At 43.1% G+C, this 6,686-nt stretch overlaps 1 protein-coding gene across 1 annotated transcript in view; it reads left to right on the top strand.

Moving 5' to 3' along the window:
* LOC134190306 (uncharacterized) overlaps positions 1–45 on the top strand; it is a 4,732-nt gene extending 4,687 nt beyond the window's left edge. Inside the window, exon 11 of the mRNA XM_062658759.1 lies at positions 1–45. This exon is cut by the window's left edge and continues 118 nt beyond it. The gene's annotated coding sequence lies outside the window, so the exon portion shown is untranslated.
* Positions 46–6,686: the final 6,641 nt, after the last annotated feature.

Genomic DNA, 6,686 nt, shown 5'->3' with positions numbered 1-6,686 from the left:
GCATGTTACGCATGTATCAAGTAGTCATAGAGGTTAGATAATGTTGATGTATGTTAATTGCTATACAGTAGTCCCTCGCTTGATCGACCCCTCTCGCAAGCGACCACCTCTCTTGAGCGACCAAATTTTGGAGCACGGACCCACTGTAGCACAGATTTACCTCTTGTGAGCGACCACCTCGGTAGTGCGACCAGCGACCGGGGTATTTTGCGACCTTAAGTAACGTGCGTTAGCCTCTTGCACGCGATTGTCGTTTGCAGCTGCCAAAGCCCACGCCTCGATGCCTAAGGATAAACAACGTAGGGTTCTCACCCTTAAAGAAAGATTAGATGTTCTTCGCCGAGTTGAAGGAGGGAGGTCGTGCCGGGCTGTCGCTACGGAGCTAAAAGTTGGTAAAACCCAGATTCAGAACATTATCAAGGAAAAAGAGAGCTTACTCAAACAATGGGCCGAAGGAGGTAACTCTCAAAGGAAGTACACAAAGCCTAGGCGTTCTCCGTTTGACGAACTTGATGTTGTCGTGTGGGAATGGTTTGTAAGGGCTCGTGCTAAAAACATTCCCGTAAGCGGGCGCATACTTCAGGAGCGAGCAAAGCAATATTCTGTAGAATTAGGCTACGACTCTTTTACCGCGTCTAACGGATGGCTGCAAAGATGGCAGAAGCGACATAACGTCAAAATGGCAGTCCTGTCCGGGGAAGTATGCAAAAGTCAATCAGTTGTTGACAGGATTTTCGTTGCAAAGCGACTTAAAGCTAAGCAGACTAAGATTACTTCATTTTTCTTGTAACGATATTGTCTGCGGACTTTGTCTTAATAAAGAGAATACATGCATGTACGGGGTTTTCACCACGCCTATTTCTCATGAGCGACCACCTCGTTTGAACGACCATTTTTTAGCGTACAAAGGTGTGGTCGTTCAGGCGAGGGACTACTGTATTTGCTGTTTGAGTTTTTAACATCTACTTGTAGTAGTCACATTTTTAGCATTCTGTTAGATATGAATAATCTGTATTCATAACTAAATTTGTGGTCCACAATCTGGTCCAGCTGTGCTTTACAGTATTGGCATTCCCTAAGAGCCATTTGCATTGAAGGATGCTGCCTCTAAGTCTTGCAAGTTGCAACTAATTGAAACTCATACATGGTTACCATTAATTAATTAATTAGTGCATGTCAGTGTTAATTGACAAGACAATTTAAGGTTGTTATATGCGTTTCTAAATTTCGTAGTTACTTGACAACGGACTTTAATGATCAGCTGAGAAAAGAAAGTTTTGTAGTGTGCCATAGTGATGAGGATACTCATATTGCACCAATGTTTTATAAATAATGCTTCAAGAATTGTGGTCATTACTATGTGACTTTGTATTTCAGGTAGAAATATACTCTTGCACTTGCTCAATTGAAATCAAACTAGATAATTTTACTGTGAGTGTTTAATTAATTAATAATAGGGTATCTAGGTATGTAGGCATGATGAACTGGATTCAGGTATCCTGCAGTATTAGTATTGATCAACGTTGCGCGAGGCAAATTAATTAACGAACGACACATACCTGCCTTTGCGTACAGTGAGTTGAAGGCGATGTTTCTTGCCTATTGGTTGGCTGTGCGCATGCGTGATTGCTTGACAAGTTAACGACACTGACAACCCTCTAGAGCAAACCATGAAGGCATGAAACATTGACCTCTTAATTAAGTTAATTAATTAAGAAACTTTATCGATATATATATATCAGGCAGTGTACAGTTAATATCAACAACACTACTTCTAATATTGTGATATTATGTACTACAGTAGTTCAATATTTTTATAGCTATATAGATTGTCGTGGTCTGCTTTTAAGCAAAATTCTATCAAAGAGCTTTAGAGTAATGGTCTATCTGTCAGTTGTTGATCTGATGATATTCTAGACAGTTTGTTAGCTAAATAATAGGTAATGCATTGTGTGTGTGTGTGTGTGTGTGTGTGTATGTGTGTGTGTGTGTGTGTGTGTGTGTGTGTGTGTGTGTGTGTGTGTGTGTGTGTGCGCACACGTGTGCGTGCATGCATGTGTGTGTGCGTGCGTGCGTGCATGCATGTGTGTGTGCGTGCGTGCGTGCATGCGTGTGTGTGTGTGTGTGTGTGTGTGTGTGTGTGTGTGTGTGTGTGTGTGTGTGTGTGTGTGTGTGTGTGTGTGTGTGTGTGTGTGTGCGCGCGCGCGCGCGCGCGCCTTGCACGTATTTGTATGTGTTTGTGGTAAGCATTTTTCCAGTCAATCTACTAAGTTCCTTCACGTGATTTGGTCGATGCTGCTCCTGATTACGTGCAGTCTACCAAACAACCACAGAATTTATGTTCGAACAGGTCCCGTATACACATTCAGTAGACCCGGATAACGAGACGAGGTAGAGATTCAACCACGCACACGTATTCCTATCACGGCAGAGCTTTGCCCTACATTGTAGCTCCAGTCGAACAGAAGCCCTCACTATCTGACCGGCACATGGGCCCCCAGAGCCCCAGTGATTGTGACTACCCTGCAAACTCAAGAAGGGGACATATACGCGAGATGTCCTTACAGATGTATCGCAACGCGTAAGTGCAAATACGACGTACCAACTGCTTGCAGAGATACCAATCACACATGTACAGTACAAATATGGATGTCGCCGGTAAGGCATAGTAGACTGTCATTCATTTACTGTGCTAGAATATTTCTAATACAGTATACGCAAACTGCTATTGCAACAAAGTAGTACGATACGCCGTTGCAATTACAGCATGCAGATGGCCAAGTGAGTCTAGAGATATTGGTCTGACACAGACGTCGACTTAGCAATTAGGCTACGTACCAGTGAGCACCTAATGAGAACAGAAAGAGGCACTTCTTGACCAGTGTGACTCCACCTACATACACACACAGAGAGATCTGAAGACACTGCCAATAGGGATGAGCCAAATTACCTTTTCAGACGTTTTGAACTATAATTTCCATCTTACTACACACTAGACTTGTAAAGTTATTTACAATTAGGTAAACTACTACATGGGTGGTAATACATAATTGAAACAACCAAAGTGCCATGTATATCGAGTACATTATATTTTATCCAGAGAATTTATAACACACAGCAGCAAAGCAGTTTCACCAATACCTTCATAGTCCTCAGTCCTCTTCATCGTCACTGACATCAGAAATGTCTGCCTGAAGTTCACTCTGGCCCATGTCCCCATAGGAGGGAAAATGCTCGGGCAGACGAAGGGTTTGCCCATGTAGGCTTACTGCAGTTTCTGACAGTCCATCATCCCATTCCAAATCTAAATCAGTGTCTGAGCTGTTGCTATCTATATCATCAGCATGGGCATGAACCTGAAGTGGTAGTGATGCACAAGCATCGATATCAGAGGGTGTGGGTACTGAATCGAATGAAATGACAGCAACATCAGACCAGCCTAACTGCAAGTCATCCTCTCTTACAGTTTCTTTGCATTTAGGGCACACACCATATCTGTTGTGAGGATTTCTACAGTTGCCTCTGCATCTGCATCTAGTGGTACAAGGCCTACATTGCTGGAAACAATTTCTGCATCCTCCTCTGCTGCCACTGCAACCTGTCTGACAGGTGCATCTGTAGGAAACATTTATTAAAATACTCTGATCATGCCTGGTATCCCACAAAACAGAAATAGAGCCACCTTCATCTATCAACCAGCCAGAGCCAGTACACGAAAGGAAGGATGAGGTCTCCTCTCGACTCTCATATACCAACCGGATGGCATACTCTGCACGCAGTACATGCTCGTGCAATGCAGGCAAGGATGGGATCATATTGGCTTCATGATTCTGACCTCCACTACTATCATGAAATGTCAGGCGTCTCAATAAATCAACCCACTGCCGAAATGTTGATACGGTCATGTTCTCTGATACAGCATATCCTAACCACTGCAAAACTAGTGCAAGCTCATGAGGGATAGGAGCATCTTTGAGAGCCAGAGCTAAGCTGTATGCAGACTGACTGGAAAAGACAGACTTGTGCTTGTCATAGTACAAACACATTATAAACTTAATACACGCAGGCAACGACAAGGAACAGAATTCGAAATAGCCATCTTCCCTCATTTCAAATAGGACCAACTCTGGTCAGAACAAATGAAAGAAATATTGTTCAAAAACCGTTTTACAAGCAGCGTGATGTGACATTCCAAAAAATGAGCTGACATAGTCAGTACCACTGAGAGTGTACACCGCGAGAAGACATGCAGCAGGGTGTGACAGACTTTGCAAATTAGGGTGAGATTTCATAACACTTGACATTCCACTTATGGTAACAAATTCTGAATTTGGTCTCAGCTCAACATATACCAACTTGTCAGAAAAATATCCTAGCTCATCTAATGCCAGTCCACCCATCCAGATGTCCGTATCATGAGCAAACACTATTACTGCAGAAAAGGGGCTCTTACAACTGTGATACCATACACCTTGATCCCCTTTCCCATTCTGGTTTTTGGGTAATTTCTCACACCTACCCCCAGGTGACAGCAACAATGGTTGCCCAAAAGACGGAGAGTCAATCAAAACAGACTGTCCAACATGAAGCTCTTCCGTAGCTAACTGCATGAATGTTTCAGCAGCAAACTCTATCAGGCCTGCTTTGAAATCTGGTGTTGCCAAGGCACAGGCATACTCTTTGCCAAGAGGCATTTTCTCAGACGGTGATGGAAACTGATAAGATGACTTGCTTTCGACACCAACTTTCTTTTGCCTCACTGAATGAAGTAATTGCCTAGGGGGAGGCAGAAATTCTGGTTTGTCGATGACAATAGTAACCCTACCAGCCCCTCGCAAAAATCCCATTTTCACAACAATTTGACGCCACATGTATTGACAAAATTCAAGCAGAGATACCCCTTGAGATGGAGGGGGCTGATGAAGAACCCGAAGGAAGTCAATAACAAAGTCAAATGCAGTTTGATTGGCTGTCAAAAGAGAGCATGTAGTAGCAAAGATTGGTGCCAAAACAGGATCCCTGACAAACGCTAGTCTGATTGAACTTTTGGGTCGTTGGCGAATTTCACCTTTGCCCGTTGCTATTGCGAGTGGTAATGGACAGGTCTGGGCAAGGGCAACTTCACTACAAAGTACATGTGCATATGCATTTTCCAGCAAACGAGTAGCTTTCTGCACTTTAGCTTTTTCTCTTGAAATCGATATACGGGTGGTAAATTTAAACGTCCGGAGTTTTTGTCTACTGCGTTTTCCTGGAACTTCTGTAGGAGGACATAAAGCATAGTGCCTTACATAAGAAACCAACCGTCTCCTACCAGCATTTCTTATGTCTAGCAGGTCACTCCTAGTTGGCTTGTCAAGTGAATTGGGACAATGGGCAAACACATTATGCAACTCAACAGCATCAAGACATCTCAAATCAAGTGATTCTTCAACCAAATCTGTCACAATAGTTGGCAAGTGAGTGTCGTGCACTATTTTTGACTTCCGAGTTTTGCCAACATCAGAGCAAAAACAAGACACCACATTTTCCAGATAGGCTAGGAAATTGCTAAGTTCAACTATCTGAAAGTGGGAAGGTCTAGACACAACTTGCTTTAAGCCACAATTGATTTCAGTCTCATGCAGTTCATCTAGCGCTTGATTATGAAATGGTACACCTAATTTTGACGCTGTCCAGTGTCCTTGCTCGAATTGCTGGATAATGGCAGTAGGGTATGTCAGTACATCACTGAGTGTTTGGACAGCCAAGACCTCGTATTTAGCACGGGCATATGCAAAGAGCAGGTCACAGGACTGTTTTATGCAGGCATTGCGAAGGACCCAGTTCCCTGATCTAATTGCCATATAGTAGGCAAAGTAGACCATTAGGAAGTGAAGCAAATTACACCAGAACTGGCTAACTTCATTTTTCCCTTTGCACAATTCCTGCATACAGATCTCAAATTTTCCCCAGTCCTGAAGATCTTCAGAAATGTCAAAAGGCCCGTATCGTGACAATGTTTTAAAATTGCTCTCATTAGGGCTTCTAGTAATGCTATGAGAATTCGATGTATATCCTTCCACTTTGAGACCTCCTTCTTCATGCCACAATTTGCTGCTATATCGTGAAACCCTCCATCCCATAACACACTTTTCAGAACTTCTGACACCGTTTTGATAAAATGCCAATCACCAGGTACAGGAAAAAGCCATTCAAAAGTGTCAAGATCTTTACGTTTTAGATTCTTCATGATAGCATAGAGCTGCTGGTCCCCTCCCCAACAACAACATAACATGGAAAGCCTTCCTGACCTATGCAAAGATCTTTCTTCAGTTCAATAAGGTATGATGCAACATCTTCTGGTCTACCTGAGTATGCCTCTCTAACTGTTGTATATTTGATCACATCAGACTCAGCAGGTGTGAATGACTCTAACCTAGTCCATAAGACCTGGAAAAGTGACTGGGAGCACTCTGATAGTTTGCAAAACAAACGATCTGCGGAACCAATGACAGAAAGCACGGTTGATGCAAACTTACAATAATGTGCTCGTTCAGACATGGTCAAGTCTAAGAAATCTAATTCTTGCAAGCTTTCAGGCAGTCGAGATACCTCACAGCTAGCTAATGGGCAAGCAGTTGGACAGGGTTCTGCAGGTGGGGAATGATGTGAAACTTGGCCTGTCATGAGATGCAGCATTCGCT

This window comes from Corticium candelabrum, chromosome 14 (assembly GCF_963422355.1).
Source record: "Corticium candelabrum chromosome 14, ooCorCand1.1, whole genome shotgun sequence".
Taxonomy (NCBI): Eukaryota; Metazoa; Porifera; class Homoscleromorpha; order Homosclerophorida; family Plakinidae; genus Corticium; species Corticium candelabrum.
The sequence above is the reverse complement of the archived record's forward strand: the minus strand, read 5'-3'. Positions and strand labels throughout refer to the sequence as shown.